At 34.5% G+C, this 24476-nt stretch overlaps 1 long non-coding RNA gene across 1 annotated transcript in view; it reads left to right on the top strand.

Moving 5' to 3' along the window:
• The first annotated feature begins 3016 nt into the window (after nucleotides 1–3016).
• The window catches only part of LOC308553397, a 66816-nt gene continuing 45356 nt past the window's right edge, over nucleotides 3017–24476 (top strand). The window contains exons 1-2 of the long non-coding RNA XR_013998241.1: nucleotides 3017–3098; nucleotides 10982–11052. This is a non-coding gene — a long non-coding RNA (uncharacterized lncRNA). The remainder of the gene's footprint in view (nucleotides 3099–10981; nucleotides 11053–24476) is intronic.

Here is a 24476-nt window from a genome sequence, read left to right as displayed (position 1 = left end):
GGCGCCACTTAATTTTCAAAGTGAGAAGAAAAAACTTTAAGCTGCTTCTCTTCAAGTAGCTAATAGTGATTACAATTTTTAAAATTTACTGGATTATTTGTCATTAAAAGACATAGAGTAATGCTTGTTATTTCAATATTAAGTCCACATTACAAAAGTACAGGATAACTTATCTTTGGTCATTAATTGAATTCAATAATGGAAATGAAGGAAAACCTTACAATTTTAATAGAATTATTTCTCACAATTTGAATCCCTCAACCATGATATGGAGAGATAACATGCATATTGCCCACTTAGATTTGCTTCTGGCTTACAGTTTGGTGGTTTTCTAAAGGGTCTGTCCAGCGTATAATCAACTGAGTTTTTATTTGATAATTATGTTTCTGAAATAACAGGATCTATATTTCTTGTGTCTCTTAAAGAGACATGGAATATATGTCATCAAAGAAATAGGATATTTGCTTGAGTTTTCCTCCTGACCTTCTAAACCATTTCTATTGTTCCTGTCCTGATTTAGGCATCATTTTCAACCTCTCTTTCAACTATTCTATTATATAGTTATCTAAACGACATGATTTTCTTTCTTCTCCCCATTTTCCCTGTCTTTCTCTTCCCATTCTATTCGTCATAGTAATATTAATCAAGTCCGTGCTAAATGCTACAGAACAAGAAAGAGAAGTCCAGCATTTATTTTATTCTCAAAGACTTTAGGTTTTGAAATTAAGACACAAAATAATAGTATACAATATGAAATGTGAGCCATGTAACAAAAGAACTGCATGTATTGTAATGGGAGTTCTAAATAAAGCATTTTATTGGCCTTCAACCAATTTAAAATGTTTGTGCTTCATTCAGGAGTCACTCCAAAATTCGTCCAGTGTTTTAAGTTTGAAATATTTTCCTGAACAAAATTACTAAGCTGTCTTCTTTTTTCATTTGTTTTCTGAAATCCCTGTTATTCAAGCGATTTTCAAAAAATAAAATAAATGAATTATCTGGCAATAAAATTTTCAGACCCAAAGTCATAATAAAAGTTAAGGAAATGTAGAACCTAGTCTAACACAACCCATTATTTAAAATAATTTAAAAAAGAAAAGTAAACATCCTCACTTATAATATGTCCGTATGTACATATTTTAAAGCTAGATGTTAAAACTACATTTCAACTTATAAGATAAAATTATTACCTAATTTCTACTCCATTTTAGGTATCCTCTGTGTTCTTCCACTTCCATTCCTTTTCTTTATGTAGTAAGATCATTAACTCTGTTATATCCCCGAACTGCTTTAGACATTTTCTTGTGTGCTGCACCAGCATTTAACAAGCTCTTCTTAGCTTTTCAGGTTCAATGAATTTGTGAAAGTTGCAGCATGTGCATTTCCAATCTTTTCGTTTGAAAACCAAGGGGAATTGGGGTGGTTAAGGGCTGCAGGGCAGCAGTCAACTATTACAGTTTAAAAAAATAATAATATAGTGTTTGCTCTGCTAAGGAAAGTGACAAGGGAATACAAAACTAGGTTTGCAGTTGAGTAGAGAAATATCGACTCCACAAAAGTAAATAGAAGACATAAAATACAGAACATTTCACAGAGCAATATTTAGAGATTAGGTCAGCCTTCAAGTCACTTACTACAAGCCAACTAAATTAACCAGAAAAGACTAATGCTGCAGGGAAGAACTCCAAGGTTTTGTCCTATAGATGAATGATTTTGTGATAAATTACTTTCTTCTTTATCTTTCTTTCGAGAATACCTCCACCGTATCACCAGTCCATTTTATCGGAAATATATAGATTTATTGAGTAATAGAGCATTAATGAAAGTTTATTGGTGGTTGTCTCTTAATAATCTTAAATAAAAGAATGGGCTGAACTCTTGGATCTGTATTTAACATTAAATATGTACCAAGTGAGAAAAAACTCTGGAGAAAAGAATACTTTTTCTATAAATTAAAAAAACATATAAACCTATGGAGAGTCACAGTAAAAGGTTTAAATGAACTATATTCAATATGAAACACTTATTGAGCATTCAAACCAAAATGCAGTTTCACAAAATAATAAGCCATAGTGTGCTAGAATGAATCTTTTTTTAAGAAATAAGAACATACTTAAAAAAAATTCTGACTTTTATGAGGCAAAGGTATTATGGTATTACCGCATTAATCTAAGTTTATCCATATTTAATCTGGGAACCATTCAAATATTAGAGTGGAAGGGCAAGAATAAAGCAGTTCCAATTTGAAAAATAAGACTGGGACTAGGAGGAAAGAGAAAGTGAGTACTGAACCAAGTTTGTTTTAGTATTTATGGCAGGCTGGCTGTTTTGGTGGAGAAAAGGGGTCATTAGGATGGCTTGTTGTGAGCATTTGACTATGCTGCCTATTACTTGAATATAATAAGTATTTAATAAAAACTTATCATTGCGAAGACATGGTTTATAATACAAACTCTACCACCCCCCTCTATCGTAGAATTAAGCAATTTGATTTTCTCTTATGGGCCTCACTTTCTTTGCTACTGAAAGAAAACACTGACTAATGTTCTTTCCAAGCACTAAAATGTTATGTTTATATAAGGTGTAAAGTTTTATATACACATATATTTTTCTTTAATTGTATTTGAAATTGCTACAAATTAATTTATTTTACTATTTAAAATTGAAATAGTTTGTGCTTTCTTAATTATATATTGGATGTCCATTAAACATTTCTTAAAGACTTAGATCCTAATCATGAACATTCACTGGTTGACTTTACTGCCTGTCACCCTGATCGTAGCTGTTAATTTTACTCTGTTTTAAGGGATGGCCATTTGAAAGTAAGTGAGGCCTGAGTAAGCTGTTAGGTTAAGAGGGATGATGAAAACAAAGCAGGCTCTTTGCAATACAAAAGGAGGTAGATTAATATTCTGAGCGCAAGTGGAAGGGAGAGCTTTGGAAAAGAGGCTTGTTTTATTTTAAAAGGCTGGCAAATGGATGTGACTTCAGAATCCGCGGAATGAACTTGTAAGTGGGAAGCAGCCATGCTTAAGACAGTGCAGGGCGATGGGCTGCGGGAAGGAGGCGCAGGCATGACCCTCCGCAGCGCTTTCCAGGTCAGACCTTTTGCATCATGCTGTGCTGCCCAAAGTTTCAGATCTGTGTGACATTCTGGGTATTTTCTCTTATTATGTAAAATATTACCAAAAGGATTTTATGCTCTTACACCACTGTTGTAAATAAATATGAAATTTATGTATTAATGGGGCCATGGCTAGCTGGAAAATGCGAGCTAATCTGTGTAATTAATGAGGTCTGAGATGGAGATAATCAATAACTGAAATGGCTTTCTCTGCATGACTAATGTTTCCCCTGCATTGGCCAAGCATCCTGCACGTTAACCCAGAACCAAAACTTGTCCTAAAGAGAGAGGTAAAAAGAGATACTTTATTTTTTCTTAATGAGAAGCTGCATCTGTAGTTCTCAGATTTCTCCAGTAAAGAATGTGCCTAGTGGTTGCCTGCACTAAAAATTATTAATAAGTTTTGTCTGTGGTAAGTTTTATGATTCCCATGAATCTAATTTAAAAAATTCAACATGTTTGTTATGACAGGTAACAAATCTAGTCAGACAAACAGAAGGTACTTTCTCTCTGAGACAGAGTTGTGTGTGTGTGTGTGTGTGTGTGTGTGTGTGTGTGTGTGTGTGTGATGGGAGAGAGACAGAGACTGACAGAGACAGAGAAGAGAGAAAGACAGTTATCAATATATTATTTAATGAAAACAGACTTCATTTTCTAATAAATACTTAAATTATATTTAATTTTTAAAATGCATCTACAAAATGCTTCTGAAATTAATTTTAAAAAATTTAATGATATCTGGGTAGTCACTGTGTTGCTCATTTATTCATTTACTGTGAATTCTAAATAACTATTGACCAAATTTTACTTTTGTAATATAATAAATTCAGATCTAATACAAAGCTGGACTGGAAAAACAAAGCAGAAGGAAACATTAAGAGGCTAAAATGGCAGTTCAGATGAGAGGTTTTAGGAAAAGCACAAAGATGGGGAGAGCAGAACTATGTTAGACTACTGAGCCCCATTTTAATATCCACAAATCATGTGAGTGGAAAGATTTGCAAGAGGAACGTTGTGAGTTAGGAAGACAATGTATAGGTTCAAAAGTGCTGTTTGGAAGAAAGGCTAGATGAATTACAGATTGTTTAATCTCAAACGTGACTCATTCGAAACTCAAAATGCTCCCCTGAGTATTGATGTAGCAAGTGCTGCTTTCTTTTCTTTTCATTATGTTTTCTTTTACTGAAGAGAAAGTGATTTTTAGAAAGCACACTGGACTATAAGCATTATGTCATACAAAACATTATAAAAGGATGCTGTAAAATCTCATTTTAGGGATTTTTGGAGAGTATGATAGACTTCCAAACTTGTATCACCCCTCAGCCTAGCCATACAGGGCTTGCCATAAAGTCCACACTTCAAGTGCTCAGTCATATTTACTTATTGATAGAATATTTTAAATGGTATCAAGGATAGAATATTTTTAAATAGAATCATTTAATACATTCAAGAACCTTAATGAATTGCAACTCAAGGTAAAACTTGTTTTTAACTAGGATTTTCTATAAACAGTTTTGCAATGTGGCTTTTATTGATCCCGAAGAAAGAAATATATTTATTTTCTGATTTTATCTGAGAAACACAAACTACTCAAACTGTTATATTTTATTCTTCATTTTCCATCACTAGAAAATCCATAAGGTAAGGGATATGAGTGGTACATTTGCTGCCATACCCCAGCTGTTGCAATAGTACTTGGAAATAGTAGATTGGATTTTGTTGAATGAATGCATGAATAAATCACATGGAACATTACTGAGGAGTAATAGATTTAAAACCAAGACTTGTGAAAGGTAGGGTGAAGAGAGGAGTTTCCCAAGGTTTCAAGTCTGGTTAGTTGAAATGACACTGATTTCATTAACAGAAGAGAAAATGAAAGAGAGGGAGAGTAAAAATAGAGAAAGACAGAATTTAAAAAACTGAAGTAACTAAGTTCAGAATTAGCTATTTTAGGTCAGAAAGACAGCAAAGTATAAAAGTAAAATTGTCCACTAGTCAGAAGGAAAATCTAAAGAAAGTACATGGATAGTGATGTAGATTTTGGAGTTATTTTTCTAGATGAGGTGTTGTATTCTTGAAAGTAGATGAGCTTGAAGGGCAGAGAATATAAAGAGAGTAGTTTGCTGCTTTGAAAATTCAGAGAAAGCTGGGATTGGGGGTTGGGGAGGGAGGGAAGGAAAATTTAGAGGAGTGGGAAAGAGAAAAATAAAACAAAAACAAAATAACAAAAAACAAACAAGAGTGTCACATAAGCCGTGAAATGGGAATTTTCACAAGGATAAAGTAGTCGCCTCAGTCAAATGGACTGGGATCATCTAGGGTATGAAAGTGCCATCCATAACCTCCTTTCACCCCCATTCTGAACCAGAAGCTGACTAATTGAATTGACCTCTTGGGTTCAGATTTAATATGGTAGCTCTGTGAAAACTCTTTTACTTTGGGAAATTGAACTGATTTAGTGTGCATTCTCTACTGTGCCTAATCATTTTTACATGCTTCCAAATTGTGTTTCCTGTTGCATTACCTTGAAACTCCTGGTTTCCTTAGCAAAGCTTAGCAAAATAAACACATCAAAACAATCCATAGGCATACACAAAAATGCCAGACATGCTCATAAGTATATTTCCTAAATGTGCATTTTATTGAAACTCGATTCCAAAGACTATTGTATAAATATAGTAAACCCTGAAGAAATAAGTGATACTGTTTTTCCCTTTGCTGCTATCGATTGGTTTGTTTACACAGGTCTCCCCTCCTCCACCTACCAGTTTGGTTGCCTTGCTGTGTCTTTCCTGTCATCACACCGCTCTTGCTCCTGGATTACTTTGCAATGAGCGTGCTCCCTTCTGCCCTGCTGGCCCGCCGCCTTCCCTCTTCGCTGCACCTCAGCCTTTCACCTCTCATTGTTCTTCAGCTGACGTCCAGCTTCCTTCCCCATTCTCAGTTCCTATAACATTCTTTTCTATTTGGGGGCTGCTGATTTCGGATCCCTTTTCTCCCTTTGTTTCTGGCTTTGAGTCCTGCTTCCTATACTACAGTGTTTTATTTTACTTCATTTTATTCTCGTGCTCCTTTTGAGATATCCATCAGGCCTTCAGTTTTACACCACAGAATATATTAGTGCTTTTCTTCTTTCCATTTTACTACTGAACTTCTTCCCCTCACATCAATCATCTCACCCTACTCTTCCTGGCATTTTACTGCTGTAAGTCCTCAGTCTTGGAGCAGCACCAAAGAATCAACATACTTTATTGTACTAAAGCAATTTACAATGGTCAGCAGTAAATTGCTTTTTTGAGGGCCACTCTGGGGAAGAGCTAACTACTATTTCTTCTTTCCATAAATAAATAAATAAATAAATAAATAAATAAATAAATAATAAAAAAATAAATTATTGTGTAGAAAATAATATAAAAAATAAAGCCCAGATTTACTACATCAGTAATAGTGATTTTCCATTTTTTTATTTGTTTTTGTATAATTTATTTGAAACAAAAATTCAGAAAAACAATTATAACCTCTAATTTTTATTAATAATTATGCAGCTGAGGCTATGTCATCATGACATTAAAGCATGAAACAAATTAAGTTCAATTACTTATTTGATGACATTTTGGAAAATGTCAAGAAACTCTCATGATTAAAATCAATTTTTATTACAGAGTTTAGGAAAATCTCTGTGTCAGTGAACAAAATTTAAAACACATATATTTCTTACCCATAGTAATGTTAGATTATAGTTGTTTGAAATATCTTAAATTATTAGTTAGGAAGGGTTATCTAATAAAGAAAGTTTAAGATCATTTTATTTTCCAGTTCCTCCACATCACCATCCATCAGTTTCCAAATCTATAAAACAAAGGCTTGAACAAGAAGTTTTTATGGTTTCATCTAAATTAGTATTTCTAATTTTGAGTTATAGCTCTTTTACTTCAAAACCAGAACTCTATGCAAAGTTACAGTGAGTTACCAATTGCCAAATTCAAATGATCCTTTGGGAATATTCCATACTTGATCTCATTGTTGTCTTGGCTTCACAACACATCTTTTATAACACTTCTCTATTCTTCATAGCTTTCTGCTATGTTTCTCTCTCTGTGATGGTTCCTTCTCAATATTGCCATTCTCCACTAGATTTTCATCTATGCAGTGACATAGTGCCTATGTACTAGTGAATCTTAACATCATATTTTCACTGTATAGCTCTCACCCTCCCCTCTGCTCCATGCCTCCCTGTCTCCGAACCTACATTGTTCATCAGTTTATTATGTTCATTAGATTCCATTTATAAGTGAGATCATGTGATATTTTTCTTTCTCTGACTGGCTTATTTCACTCAGCATAATACTCTCCAGGTCCATCCATCCATGCTGTCACAAAGAGTAAGAAAGCCTTTTTTTACAGCTGCATGGTGTTCCATGGTGTAAATGTCCCACAGCTTTTTTATCCACTCATCTACTGACAGGCACTTGGGTTGTTTCTAGAGCTTAGCTATTATAGATTGTGTTGCTATGAACAAAGGGGTGCATATATTCTTTCTAATTGGTATTTCAAATTTGTTAGGATATATTTCTATAAGTGGGACCACTGGGTCAAATGGTAGTTCCATTTTTAACTTTTTGAGTAAATCCCATACTGTTTTCCACAGTGGCTGCACCAGTCTGCATTCCCACCAGCAGTGCACTAGGGTGCCCTTTTCTCCACACCCTCGCCATCATTTGTAGTTCGTTGACCTGTTGATGGTAGCCCTTCTGGCAGGTGTGAAGTGATATCTCATTGTAGTTTCAATTTGCATCTCTCTGATGATTAGTGACTTTGAGCATTTTTCATATGTCTGTATGGCATCTGTATGTCCTCTTTGGAGAAGTGCCTATTCAGGTCCTGTGCCCATTTTTTTAATTGAATTATCTTCCTTTTGTTAAACTGAGTTCTTTATATATTTTGGAAATTAACCCTTTATCAGGGGTGTCTTTGGCAAATATGTTCCCCCAGACAGTAGGCTCCCTTTTCATTTTGATTATGTTCATGTCCTTCTATTAATCCTGAGTTTCTTCTCATGGCCTTGAGGATGAGAAACTGATACCTTTGACGGTAAACAAGACCTTATTTGTTCTGAGAGCTTCACTTGCTCTCCGGCTATCTACTACTGATTCCATTTTGTCACAATCCTTTGGCAAAGGCCAAATAACTTCTGCTCTTCTTGGCCTTTAATTTTTGTTCATGCTTTTCAATATCTAAAAAATTGTGCTCCAAAAAAATTGTATGAATATCTGATAAAATTATATATTTTCTTCTTATTCCCCTATAAATGCTAAGGTAGTTAATTTACTACTTTTTTGAAGATCTTCTACTTATCTCTAGAAAAGATTATTCAGATGAAATGTGTGTATGTTTAAACACCCAATAGGGGCAAACATCTGTATTAAATGTGCATTTACTTTTATATGTCTTTATGTTCTTTTCTTCTACAAGAAATACATAGTTCTTTACATGTCTTCATCAATTTATGGAGAGACTCCTTTTGTTACATGTCTAAACTCTAAAAAAATTATAATGGGAACTTTCATCTTTCCCTGGGTTATATGTAAAACTTATACAGTTTTGATTTTATGTTGTCTATTGGTACTAGCCATTGTCAAGTACATGCATCATCATTTTTAGCCAAAATTTGCCTATACCTATTTCATAAAATAATTATTCACAGTATTAAAATCTGTGTTAAAAGTCAATGGCTGTTTTTACTGGAGGAAATCTTAGAATCATTATTATATTGATGTACACTTTAAATTTTTAGGAGGGAGGTATATAAAAAAACAGTGTTTCACAAACTTATATCACCAGGGTATTTTTTAAAATGACCACACTATATCAAATAGATATCTATCAACTATTATCATATATCAAATCAATGCCAATTTTGAAAATGCTGGTCTAATTTTCATTCTTTCTAAACTGTGAAAAGATATTTTCTAGACTGATTCAATTAGTGAGTATTATATATCTAAATTTCCATAATAAGATAAAATCATTTTTTATTTTGGTTTGTAGAAACTAGAGCACAAATAAGATAATTTATTCAAATACAACACAATCTACATAATTAAATCTAAAACATATACATTATATTAGGACCTTTGTTTACAGTTCCTTCAGGGTGTTTCTCTTCTCTGTGTTGGCTTGAAAATGCCATCTTTTAAGATAAGGAAGCAAAGGCTAAGACTGCTGAGAATCCAGGCCTTGAGGTTCAACAATGAAGACTAAAGCATTCAGTAGAATAGTGTCACTAGAGCCATTAGTTACTATTGAGGACAAGATTACAACCAAATAGGACAAAAAGATATTTCCCATCAAGTAGTTAAACTTCCCTGTGAAAAATTGTAGCAGAAGATGTCCTACTTAAAGAAGAAGTTATCCAGTAGACTTGGTCCTTTCCCTAGGTATGGCAAGTGCTTTTTATATCTTCTTTAGGTGATTTTAAGGTTTTCACTTGAAGCTGTCTAGCTTGAAAATAGAGCTATGACAGGTATTAGGTGATGCCTATAGTGTTTCTCTCAGAACTCAGTGTTCTTTCACATGAACTCTTTACATTACTTATCATTGTGTTTCATACCCATTGCATTTTCTTTTGAATAATGTCTTTGGATTGAAGTAGACTATAAAAAAGAAAATTAATTTTTCCAATATGCATAATTAAGTAGATTTTTGGTAGGAGGGGTTTTTAGGAATGTTTTTGTTTCACTTTTTCAATAAAAATTAATATAACTATTAACTTAAAAATGCATACCTTTCCTTATTAATAGAATTTACATAAGTAAATAGTTTGTGCAACCTGTTAGAGGAACTATATGTTCTAAATGTAATTTAGATAGGTATCAAAAAGAGAGTCTTGATCCATGTTCTTAAAGGAAGAAAAAAATAAATTTGACAAAGGCAGTGCATGTAATATCGTAGCTTCTGACAGTTTATAAAGGCTCATGAACTTCACTTACAATGATCTGAAGACTTTAAGAATTGTTCTTTCAAGAAACTGTCAGTATGCGATTCATACACTGAAGAAAACAGACTCACCTACAGATAGATACCCACACAGAAAATAGATGTATTGAAATACATATATACATATATAATTGTTCTATGTACTTAATATTTGGTAACTGTTTTTAAATGTCAATAACTTATTATCTAAATACACCTTATTCTTATTTTAATACTCAGAGACTTCAGTAGAAAAGGTGTGTGTGGATCTGCATAGGGAGATAAAAGTCCTGAAATAGCCAATGTTATTGTTATAGGTAATCTTACTAACACTTGAAATTCATGACTTGAACTCTAAAATAAAATTTTATATTAAGGCTTAACTATAGACACACATGCAATAACCTTCCTTATTAATAACAGGTTATAAAATTATAATACATTTTAATTTCCAAGGCACTTTCTTTTGTACCTACTAGCAATACAACTATAGTTCAAAGTGAAATTTATTCTTGTAAACAGGTCAAAGTATGCATTAATTCTTCAATACAGTTTTATTTAGATGACACACTTTCATACTTAAATAAAATAATACCATCTTCGGCCTATAGCTAGGAGCATGACTTGAGTTTTAATGAAATTAAGCAAAGCGATATTCTAACAGAAAAATGATTTAAATATATTGCTTTCTTTAATTCCTGCATTTTTTATTCTTTTATATTTTATTCTTGACCCTATAGCTATTAATATAATATTCATATTGTACAGGGAAAAATGCAAAAAAAATATTTGAAATGATAAGTGTGTTTAAGAGCCTCACAGGGACATTTATATCTATCTTCTTAGAACTGAAAGTTTATTTTATTTTTTCATTGCCTCTAGTTTATAGCAGTTGAGTACTTTGTGAAGACTCTGTTCTAGTTGGGCAAGTGACTTCAATATTTCATACAAAGGTAAGTGGACTATCCATTTTTTGTAAAGTACGTTGTCACAGGCCTCATTATAAACAGCAAAGCAGTGGTCTGATGTAACTGAAGTAATGTGCAACTTCCTTTATAACACTAGAGGTATTTTTTCAGTCCTGTATCTGATGCAGCAGTGAAGCATCTTAATGTGAAAACTGTATATGATATTGCTGTAGATGAGTGCTTATGTGAAAGTAGTCCAAAACAAAGAAGTCTCAGGGTCTCAAGTTCCAGGGAGAATGCAGTGAGAGGAAGATGATGATAGTTAAATGTGCCTCCTCCTATTTACTCAGATGTTTTGGATACTGCTTGACACTTCCTGGAGTTTCTTCTTTCTTGACCTCGAGATTTGACTCTAGCAATAAATTTATTTTCTTCTCTCATGATCTTTTGATATTCTATTTGCTTCTTACTGCTGTCAGAACCCCTGTATGGTCTTAATGATATTCTTCTTGCATAACTGGACATTTCAGCTGATTTTCCTGTCTCTAACATATAAACAATAATTAACAGCAGATAATTGCTATTAAAACATTATTTTAATTAGTTTCATTCGTATTGAGCAGCAAACAATTCTTTAAAAATATTAAGTGGAATAAAATCGCCTATCTGCTTATAAATATATGTAACATGACAGGGCTTCTCCTAGGTCTTCAAAAAGTACTGAGCAGTGTAAAAAATAGGAGAGAAGAAATGGCTCTGCAACAGTACAATGCAATAACTTATTACTAACAGCATTACAGATTTTAGAAAGGAAAAGCTAAAATATATTTGTAAGAAAACCAAACCATGGAAATAGCAAAAATTGTAGCATAGACCTGACAGGAGAAACCTGAGAATATAGCACAACTGCCTTTTCCTACCATCTTGGTACTTGTGGTGGATAGTAGCCCTGTTAGCCATTGTCTGGCTCTCTATTTCTATGCATACTCGATTATTACAGTTACCTTGATAAAGTCTGTTTAAATAACATGGCAGTGATACGTGGTACTTGCAGGCAGACACATTTAAGAAGCAGTTCCAATGATAGACATCTACAGAGTGTAGGAAAGAAATAAACCTTGGTGTTTCTAAGATACTGATATTTTGGAGTTATTGCAGCCTATATTGACTGATATAGTACTCTAAGTTTACTTTTTATTTCCCAGGTAAGAGAAAATATAGTTTTCATTGCTTTACCTATTTGTTTTGAACCTGGAATCTGTGTATAAGATATAAAGGCAATGACATTAAATTCATCGAATAATAAAACTTGCAGAGAGAGGAAATTGTGTAGAACTTCTGCAGTCTCTTATTCTTGAAGTGATGATATCTGACTTAACAGCTATATGTTATAAACAATCTCAATGATACCCACAAAAAAAGCCTGAGCTGACTAAAACATTTTGTAACGGACATCATATATCATCATTTTACTATAATTTGCTTACATATTATGTAAGAAAAACTTGATATATTGTGAAAAGTCATAAGAGAACATAACACATTTTAGACATTCCATATTAACTAGCCAGGTGAATTATATGTCTTGTTTCCAGTGCACTGGTCTTCAATCGAATAAACTATTTTGAAAACCTATCCATTAGTAAGGGTTAAATAAGAAACTCTGGTTAATACATTCCTCATACACTCAGATTGATGAGGTTTTATTATAGAAAAATTTATAAGCATAAAATAAACTATAAAATGTTAGGAGAAAGTAAATAAGAAGAGATAAAATATGCTACATGCAGGTTGAGATTTAAATACCAAAATTATGTTTGACATATAAATAAATGAAGAAAAGATTTCACATTTATATGTATATATGTATATATGTATATATGTATATATACATATATATATAGTTGTTTAGAGCTATATGTTACCTTATTTGTCATGTAAAAATCACACACACACACACACACACACTTAAAAGAAAGATTTGTGCATTTTTAGCCCAATAATCCTAAGGGAAATAAAGTGAGTACTATGTGGAAAACCTTGAAGTCAATCTAGTTTAAACATGAAAAAAATAAAATTGTCATAAATGAGCAAATATTTGTTAATAAGTTATAAAGTTAAAAGTTCATTTATACTGTATACAGTTTTCTTAAGACACAGGCAAAATGTTACAGTTCTGGTGCTTGAAGACAAGCTCTGGACCTAGATTGCCTAGTTAAAACGGCACAGCACTATACCAGCTGTGTGACCTTGAGAAGTGTGTTTCACATCCCTACTTCACTCATATGCTAAATGAGGGTAATTATAGTACCTATTCCATATGCCTATTTTGAGGATTAAATAAGCTGAAACAAAGCAAAATCCTTAGCAAAGAGTAATTACTCAATATATATTAGCTATCGATACTGGTATTTTCTGAACAGGAAAAGAATTATGGTCAGTGATGTTTCAAAAGTAGGTGAGTTTGGGCAGATATTTAATTGCACAACATTCTCCTTTTATATCATAATGTAATGGTCTTCAAGAAAATATGGTTTTTACAGAATAAAATTCCCAATGAACTGATGGTCAGTTGCAGCATCTTATAAATATGATAAAAACTTTTCAATATTGAGTTATCATTGGTGTTAATTTAATTTTTAAATTTTCTTGAAAAACTAAAACTGAAGATCTGAGCATTCAAATTAAAATTACCCTAAAGAGGTATCTATAGAAACAACAGAGTTTTCTCTACCTCCCCTCGTTTTTTTCAGGTTCTATTTTATAGAGGCTTCATATATTCTTTTCCTTTCCCCCCTTTATTTTTATTTTTAATTTTTTTAGAAGGGAGATAGAGAGATAGAAACATCAATGATGAGTCATTTTAAAAAATATCTTTATTGATTTCAGAGAGAGGAAGAGAGAGGGAGAGAGAGAAATAGAAACATCAACGATGAGAGTCATTGATCGGCTGCCACCTGCACACCCCGTGCTGGAAATCGAGCCCACAACCCGGCATGTGCCCTGACCAGAATTGAACTGTGATCTCCTGGATCATGGGTCAATGCTCAACTGATGAGCCACGCCAGCCGGGTTCCCTTCATTTTTCTAATAATCATTGCCTAAATTAATACTTATTTTCTGAGTGCAGAGGCTGAGTAAAGCATTTTGTTTTTTTCTGAAGATACATTGGAAGAATTTTTGTCCTCAGGGAATGTATTTATATTCCAAATATCTATATGGACAGTATCTAAACACGTAATTCCACCACTTTGAGACAGTTGTTAAAAGAGAGGTGTTTACAAGGGAAATAGGGTTGGGTCAAGTAAGACAAGCGAAGGAGAAGATGCCTAAGCTGTATCTTGATTGATGAGGAGGCACTTCACAGGATGAAGGGCAGACATGAAGGGAAGAGAGTTGAGAGAAGTGCTGACTTCCAGTGATATGGAGCAGATTATGCAAAACCCACTGCATCTAACATTCAGCAAGTGTTGGTTACAGGGGCACAACTGGGAGAAAGTGGTAGGTGCAGATCATGAAGGGCTTCGTACCAACATATTTATTTATTTATATATTTAGTTGTTTAAATATGTCTTTATTAATTTCAGAGAGAGGAAGGGAGAGGGAGAAAGAGAGATAAAAACATCATTGATGAGAGAGTCATTGATCAGCTGCCCTCTGCACACCCTCTACTGGGGATCGGGCCCCCAAACAGGGTATGTGCCCTGACAAGGAATCAAATTGTGATCTCCTAGATCATAGGTCAATGCTCAGCCACTGAGTCATGCCAGCTGGGAATGTACCATCATTTTTAATATTTAGTTTTTAGTCACTAGATTATGAAGAGCCATCAAATGTTCCATGGCATGTAAAAATCTAGTCATATTACAGAGATATTGAAGCAACAGTATTGGCAGACTTTAATAACCTATTGGCAAAGGAAGAAGAGTAGTCTTCTAAGGATTGTTGGTTTCTGGCTTGCACTAACTAATAACTAAATTAAACTCATTATAAAAATAGTAGAGTAAAAGCAAATTATAGGTTTGTATTTAATAAAAAAACATGACGTGATAAAAGGCATTAGACTGTAATTTGGATTTGTTACATGCACTAACTATATTATATCATTATTCAGGAAAAATATTTGCTTCTAAAAGTTTACCTAATTTTCTGTATATGTACAAAGGAGGTTTATTTAAAACAAAAGAGTGCAGTACTCAAAGCACTTTACCAAATGCAAGAAAAAAGAACACCAGTGTCAACATCAAATTATTCAGTACTCACCAGATCCTTAATGTGTTCTATGATGTGATAATTATTGCTATAATAAAAGAGGAACTGCTTTCAACTCTTAATTTTCTAAATAGTTCAAGTCTGACATTTTGAGGTAATAGGTGAGATTGAACAGCATCATAAAAGGTAATATAGAATTACTATTCCATTTCCAGGGGCACATTGAATGAACCTATAATAGGCCGAATCTAGGAGTTATTCATAAAAGGCTAGGTAGCAGATTTTACAGTTGAAGGAGCTCATGTAAATTACAGTGTGATGTGCCCAAGTTATTCTCAGTATGAAGTTATCCAGAGAGATGCAGAGATTATCTCAGGTAGGTAAAATTCCATTTAGCACAATATCACATGCACAGCAACCTATTAATATAAGGGGCTAATGGCTACCTCTAGCACACCACCACAGAGGAATTTAGTTCTCAAAAGAGTCTGCTGTTTATTTTCTGAGTATAAACTATGTGTTCTCCTTTTCTTTATTTCAATCTTCAATTTTCTGTAACTTTGAAATGTTTCAAAATTTAAAATAACTAGTGGCTCTGAAAAAAAGAAACAAATTTGCCATGTTTAATTTTCTGTTTGCAATGAAAAGAAACAGGAGAAGGAAAATGTGGAATTTAATTTTAAATTCGCTGTACTTTCGTACATGTTTGAAATGTTAATCGAGTACTTTTTCAAATGCAGGAACATATTTTATGTTTCTTAAAAATTGTTTTCTACATGAACTAAATGGTCAAAGTTTCAAACTTAGAATATACAAAATAAAGCAATCCAAAACTATTTTTCAAGCTAATTGAACTTTTTTATATTTACATATTCATTAGATTGCTCAAATGCATTCATATCCACAAACGACATGCTCAATAAACAGTGCAAGAAATATAATCGGGTTTTCATACACTTATCATCCAAAGACTTTCCAATTGTCCCAATAATGTTATGTTTTGTTTACAGCAAAAATACCCACTCCAGGATCACAATTTGCACTCACTTAGTATGTCTTCCTAGTTCCTCAGCTTTTCTTGGCTTTCATGACTATAAAATTTTTAGTACAAAGCAATAATTTTGTAGACTACCTAGCTGTGTGTATTTATTGAGTGTTCCTCATGGTAAATTTGATTACTGCATTCAAATATTGACAGCCTGAGACTTCCATTCCAGAGGAAAAAAAAAATCATTGAATGTAGTCGTTTTCAATTTGAATCACCTGAAAAGCTTTAAACCACCTGATACCCAAGTGGCACCCAGAAGCAGTTAAATCAGAAACTCTACAGTTCACATCCAGGCATTAATATTTTTCATCAATTTAATTGATTCACAAATTCCATAACAGAATGTGCATATATTTATAGCAAGCAGTTTGATGTGTATAACCAGGAACCGAATTAAGACATAGAACATTTCTGTCACCCAAGGGAGTTTCATCCTGCTCCTGTGTAAGATGCTTCCTGGTGATCTGGACATCTGCCAAAAATTTTATGTAAATATGGCAACTTGAAGGTCATAAGAGTGTTATGAAGAGCCAAAGTGTTGTAATATAAAGCTACAAGAATACAACAGTACCCCTAGAGACTGTTTACAGGTGTCAAGAGAGCTCGTACTAGCATACTAATTTGCGATTACAGGTATAATATTACTAGTACTTTGTTCCCTTGCTTCCTTTATCCCTCCCTTTCTCTTTCCTTCCCTCTCTCATACCCTCCTCACCTCGTTCTGTTCTTTATTTTTTTCTGCTCTCCCTCAGCCAGGTTGCTAGCTATTTCATTTTCATGCTGTTTTAGCTTGTTTATATTCCTGCTTCATTCCTGTCAACTTACTGATTCTAATCTTTGTTTTAGCAAGAAAACAAACTCAAAACAAATTGGATACTTTTGAAAGCCAGGGTCTATCCTAGGAATAAATGCCATGACGTTTAGTGTTTGACATTGCAATATAGCTTTTGCCTGCTTCAATACAGTGTTCTATGCAGGGAGTGTCTTATTTTGCTGAGCTTCGGATAGCTGCAGAATTACTCTCTCTCGTGATGATGACTTAGAATTCTGTTGCTTTAACCAACTCCTACATTGCTCTCTGACATTTTTGAACCCCACATCTGTTAGCAGCAGACTCTGCTCTATCGTTAGCTTCTCTTCCGAATGGTCTTTCTCCTTTCTGGCCTTTGTTAACAACTGCTCCCGAGGATACCACCTGGCTGTAGCATTATCAAGGGGAAGCTGTTTTTACTGTTATATATACTCTCAGGGTCCGAAGGAGGAGGCTTGGTGCTGTGGACCACATGTTTTCTCTGTTACTCACTAATGCTTCCAACCCTCCTCTCTGCTCGGCTGTAGGGAATGCATACGCCTCTCAGCCACTTCTTTTACAGCCACATCTTGAGCTCCTCACTGAAACACATGGTTCACATACACTAATTCCTTTAGTCACACTTTTATTATCACTGATAACTTCACTATATGTGGATGCCCTGAACCCCTACCTCCATTCCTTCCCACTTACCTAAAAAATCATCTGCCATTTTCATTATCACTTAAATATCCATTGCATCGACTTCTACATTTTCTTTCCATCCAGATTTGATTCCATGGTTTGTTTATTATAATCAAACTATTGCAAACCTCCTCAGACAGCGAGCCTTCTCTTACCGTCATGCTTCACTGGTGAACCCCCAACAAAGGTGAAGTCAACTAACCTCTCAAAAACATTATGCAATCAGACGCAATGGTTTAGTTTTAAATAAATGATAACATAACTCAAAGGACTATTCAGCAATGCCTGCTGATCTTTGTGCCCTTAGAAAGCTCACCCTCTTACTCTACACAAACACTACTTGGTCTGTTTTCCTTTATCTTCATCACAAATCTACCCCCAAATTCAGCTGATGCTCTGCATCCTACTTGACTGAGAAAGTGAGAGCTCCTAATATTTAGTCTGAGATCACAAAAACAAATTAGGATTTTCCCAAGGAAATCCCGATACGCCTGACTTTTTGTGGTTTTCTTTAAAAAGTATCGAATATGAAACATTTTTTTTTTCCTGTACTGGGATTTCATTAAAAATAAAGTTGTTTTAGAAAAATGTTTTCCAATAGATCATATTCTATATTAGTGAACCTGGATCCTCTTTAATGGTTTGAGATAGGCCAGTGGTTTGATAATATGGAATAGAGAATGGAAAGGGCCTTAGTTTGGGAGTAGTAGCTCACTACATGGAAATTCATGTACCTTTCATAATCTCTGTAAGGTTTGGTTTCATAATTGGAAAATGAGAACATTGGTCTGAATGATTATTAAGATTTTGTCAAAGTCTTGTCAAAGACACTGTATGATTCTCTCGATCTCTAAGAATCCTATGGATCTCCAAGCAGAAGGAAAGCACACGTACTGGCTAACAAAATTATGGCTTTAGCAAACCATTTATTCATGATGAGTTAGATATTTTGGAACCCATAACAAAATAAAAAGGGCATTATCATGTAAAAAGACAGTTAGAACTTTTGTCATTCTGTACAGTATTAGAGATAAATGTTCTCCAATAAGTTTAATCTCAATAAAATTGTTTCATTGTACTCTTCACTATGGTACTTATAATTAACTTTTACAATACCCCAAGGGAGTGTTGCTCAATCTGAGGGTACTAGAACTTTTCTTTAAAAATTGATGGATGTTATATATTAGAAAAAACGTCTCCTTGGTGTATCATATAAATTTTGAAACATAGCCCGGTACCCAAATGCTGTAAATCCACACATTTTCTTTAGAGTCCCTGGGCTTTGTAAATCAAATGTAATCCCCAATGCATAATATATGCCATCAGATACTTCTTGCTATTAACACATGGCATTCCTCTTAAAACAAGGCTAAGGCATTATATCACATTTGAACATAACATTTACAAATCTCTGAACCTGAATGGGAATTGTGATAACAAATGCTAAATAGAGATTTTAAAATCCAGAAAAATACAAAAAATTAGAAATGTAGTGGAAAGTAGGCTTCTTTATGAGTTGGTACTAAACCAAAGTCATTAAAGCAGAGCCATATTTAGGTGAAAAGTGTCTCTGAGTGGCTGAGGCAGTGATTAAAAACCTATGTGAGGTTGTGAGGTCCAATTTTTTATTATGTTATCAAAGAAATTATTTTAAATTATCTAACAAATGTAATTTGTACCATTTCAAAATGCTTTCTCAGAGAAAATAAAATCAGATATTAATCATTAGCCCTAGCCAGTTTAGCTCAGTGATTGAAGCATCAGCCCTCAGACCGAAGGGTCCTGGGTTTGTTTCGAGCCAAGGGCTCATGCCTCAGTTGCAGGCTCCGTCCCCAACCAAGGCACGTGTGGGAGGCAACCAATGGATGTGTCTCTCTCACATCATTGTTTCTCTTTCTCTATCTTTCTTCCTTCCATTCTCTCTGAAAATCAAGGGGGAAAAAATATATATGTTAATAATCAATCTTAATGACTTAATATTGGGCTCTGTGGCTTATACTTGGTATATAATGTGCTTTAAGAACTTTTTTTCAAAATTGTTACAGCTAACCAAACTTTATTTTGCCTATAGCATTTCTTGTTCAATCTAACCTTAATCACTTATATCACTGACACACACACACACGTATATATATATATACACATACTTACATATATAAATACGTTCTTACCTAATAGCAAGCCTATATGTCTCTGTATCTATGTTTACATAGCTTCACTTAATGTTTATTTGCTTTTTCCTCCTTAGTAAAATGGCAAAATACTTCTGTATTAATTTCTTATTTCTGTCTTAACAAACTGGCAGGCACACATTTGGTGCCTTAAAACAACAAAATTTATTATCTTGCAGTTGTGGAAGTCAGAATGGATCTCACTGGGCTAAAATCAAAGTATTAGAAGGACTGTATTCTTTCTGAAGGTTTTGGGAGAGAAAAAATTCCTTTCTTTTCCAGTTTTGAAAGGCTGCCCACATTCTTGGCTTCTAGCCCCATTCCACAGTCAGTCCTAAAATGCTTGAGTCTCACACTGTGCCACTCTTACACTGACTCGTCTGACTTCACCTTCAAAACAGGAGTGGGGCACAAGGAGGTTTACAGTTGTTCATATGGAAAATAATACAATAAATAATAATACAAGAACAAACTCTGTGTTTCATGTACTCACAACTATAAACCTACTTTGCCCATCCATGTATTTTAAAGAAACTTGTGAATGTATTTGACCCATCTGGATAATCTAAAATAATCTTCCTATCTTAATTTAGCTGCAATTTTAATTCCTTTTTACTATGTGATGCATTCATAGGTTCCAGAGATTAAGATGCAAAAATCTTTGGGGAGCCATTATTCTACCTACCACATCCTCCCACCTTTAAAATATGCATTTTGGGAAAAATGTTTTTCAAATATTAATTCATTTTTTAATGAAGCCTCTTCATTGTGGCAAGCAAACTCCAGGAAGGCCCTCAATGATATCTACATCCTGGTATTCATACTCATTTAAAATCCCCTCCCTTTGAGTGTACTTGCCTAGTGAGTTTATTCTAACAAACAAAATATGTCAGAAGAAATAGAATGTCATTTCATGATTAACTTATGACTTTTATCTTGCTAGCAAATTCTCCCTCTTGCTGGCCGTGATGAAAAAAGTGGCCATGTTGGAGAGGCCCATGTGGCAATAGGCAGCAAAGAACTGAGTCTTTTGGTCAAACAGTTCTTCAAGGACTAAATGCTGTCAACAGCCACATAAGTAACCTTGGAAGTGGATCCCTCCCCAGCCAAATGTTCATCTGAGGCCCTAATCCTGGCTAATCCCTTGATTATAATTTTATGAGAGACATTGAAGCAAAAGACTCACCTATATTGGGCTTGGATTCTTGATCCACAGTTAATCTGTGATAAAAAAAAAAAAATGTAGGTTATTGTAAGCCATTCAATTTTGTAGTAATTTGTTACACGCTAATAAGTAGTACAATCTCCCTTCTCACTCTCCCTAAACAAGCAACATCTAGGCCTTAGCAGATGTTGAATAATTCAGGGAAATAATGTAATGTAAAACAAATAAAACAGTCTCATCTTGACTTTTGAATTTTAAAAAAACTTTGGTCATCAAGGGGAGAGAAATGACTCCTCTTAAAATCTTTGGGAGAAAGGTGAATTAGCAAAAGCTTTCCACCCACCAAATTAATACTAGAAACTGTAGCTTGAAGGAAGGGAAAACTTAACAGGAAAATGTTGAGAAGTAGATTGATTTGCTTCCATAGAGAGCATTTTTATTCCTTCTTCTTGGACCAAGAGCTTGGGAACATGGCAAGATATTTAAATGTTGAAGATATCCATGCCCTGAGGCCGGGGAGAACAGTTTATGAGAGAAGATAGCGAGATGTTTGGATCCAGATAGAACATCAACAATATTCCATTGTTTGCATATTCCACAACTGCTTTACCCTTTCATACGCTGATGGCCATTGGGTTATCTTCACCTTTTGGCTATTGTGAATAGTTCCACTATGATAGGAAGAGTCAGAAAGAATAACGCCCTTGAGGCTGCTCTGCAGATGAAAGGCTGGAGGGACAGGCAATGATGTTCTCCTGGGACAAATTTTAAGCATCTCACAGCTGCCAGGAGAAACAACTGGTCCCAGGATAATGGAATGGCTTTTCTGGGTTGCTATAGCCTTGGATCTTGGCAACCATCTGATTCAGGATGGAGAACTCCTGTGCCAGAAGAGCATTATACTGGGTATTTTGTCCTTCTGGAAGGTTAGGGATTTGCTGTCTTTGCTCAAACAGTTCTTGCCACCTTTCTGGCCTCTTGTGATCCCTCCCCTGCACAGCTTTTGGGCCAGTGCCTCTGGGGCGTGGTCCCACAGTGACTCTGGGGGGAGAAGAGAAACAAGGTATACAAGAGCATTGGGGTTTGCCCGATAGGTGGTGTGAGCCAAATTCCTTACATAAGAGTGGCACCTGAGGAATCCAGGTGTTCCTCATCCCAGCACTCCTGCCATAGAGCTGCTGAAGATCCCGAGCTGGCTTCCTCTGGGAGGGGTCATGGGAGGCAGGGGCATGGTTGTGGCTGCAGTGCCTCGGGCATGATTCTTCCATTCCCTGAGCAGTCCCAGAAGCTCCCTGCAATCAAGCCCATCAGCGCCCCGGCCCTCCCTCTGTCGGGCCTAGCACTTACTCTCCCTACACATCCAAAATCACACAGCGCCCCCTGTGGGCTCCAACAGTGGCATTTGCCTTCCTGGGACGCCCCTTACTCCACCCACCCTGACCAGACCTCAGCCCTGGCAGGTAGGTGTCGTTAATGGTGTTAAAACTTTTTTTTTTTCTTTGAATACCTTGAGTACCTGTTTCAGATCTTTGGGTATATATGTACCTCACAGTGAAATTGCTGAATCATATAGAAGTTTTGTATAACTTTGAAGAATACCAAATTGTTTTCCACAGCAGATGTGCCATTTTAAAGTCTCATGAGCAAATACAGGGTTTCAATTTCTCTACACTCACAACAACAGTTTTGAAATTTTTGAACAATTTACCCTTTTATTTCTTTAGGCAATCTTGTTCATTTTCTATGTCTAGTGTGTATTGCCTTTGTAAATACTTTGATCAATTTAAAACAGATGATTTCACTGCATATGCAATAATTTCATAGCCATCTATTTATGTTTTAGGATATATATCTATATACTGTTATAACATGTTTGGTTTTTATATAATTTTTTTAACCTTATTTTTATTGTTGGCACTATTACAGATGTCCCCATCTCCCCCATGCTTTGCCCACCTTCCCCTAGCTCTCAGGCCCCTTTCCCTCTGGCCATCACTACACTACACTGTTGTTTGTGTCTATGGGTTATGCTTATATTTTATTAAAATTTTTATCTCTTCTTTAAGATAAATAGTATTGAAGAGCTGGCCTGGAGTTGGGGAGGGGAGTCCTTAGGCTCATGGAAGTAGGTCTCAAGGGTAGGCTTTGTGTCCCTTGTCCTTTGCCTAGAGATTATAGAGAATCCAAGTGAATGATTAAAAATGGCATTGTATCTGAGAACAGAAATCAAAGAAGAACAATAAAATAGGGTATTTAACCTGACCTGGACCAGATTTCTGCTGTCTTTGTTATTCGACTCTCTATGCTTCTGTTTCCTCACCTGAAAAATCTGGATAATTGTAGTCCACCCTCATAAAATTGTTGCAAAGACCGTGCCTAGTAAACCTTAGCTTTTATTTAGTAATCCAACCTAAACGAGAAATACATTAAGAACAAGATCTCAGGTATGTGAGAATAGAATAAAAAAGAAAAAAAAATTTAAGTGGGAGAGAAATGGTAGATCTTCATGTACTGTAATGTATAGTGGTAGCATCATTAAAAAGAAATACATAGTCTTAAGAAGATTAATAGGTTTTCTTTGACCATAAGAAAGACTCAGCCCCTTTATATGAACTGTCCAAACCTCTTAGTTTACAAGCATTTTTACGTATCAAACATCCAAAGAAAACATTCAGTAACTCTGGCACTTACTTTAAAATATGTAAGAGTCAAATAGCAGTTATTTTGTAATTGAGTCTAAATTATTTGTTCATTAATTTATGAACTACAATCTATCCAATGTTTTATGTTGCTGAGATCCATATTTTGTTCTATGACAATGACAAAAGTTGAGATATAGGAAATATTCATATTTTCAAGGTTTTAAGAAGGCTGGAAAAAATGCAATTTTTGAGCTGGGGGTGATTAAAATGTCTCACTTCTTTGAAAAAGTTTTGTCTTAGAGCAAGAGCTGAAATTGGCTTCATGCACCCTTTTTAAAGTGAACTCAATTATTGACATTTCCAAAATTAGGTTGGAAGGATTTGGAGACAGAAATATGATAAATCAGCTTATCTTACAAGGCTATTGGTAACATTACAGAGTAAACAATGGAAATGTTTGCTTTGCTCCAAATACAATATTGAAGAAATACTAAATTTTACATATTCTTGTTAATATTAAAGTCTCTTCGTAGTCTGAGGAAAAAAGATTTCATCTTCATTAATCTTTTTATTTTTGCTCTAAATATAAACTTTTTAATTAGTGTAAAAACTAAAAACTGTGCTAATTAATCAGGTAAAGGAGATTACATTTGAATCATTGATCAATTTAAAATGAGACTTCAATGAAATTAGTTACTCTGGCTGAGAACTTGTGGACATATTCAACACAGCTTTG

Source organism: Miniopterus schreibersii (genome assembly GCF_964146895.1).
Source record: "Miniopterus schreibersii genome assembly, chromosome: 2".
NCBI classification, from domain to species: domain Eukaryota; kingdom Metazoa; phylum Chordata; class Mammalia; order Chiroptera; family Miniopteridae; genus Miniopterus; species Miniopterus schreibersii.
Note: the sequence above shows the minus strand (reverse complement) of the source record. Positions and strands in the feature narration are given on the sequence as shown.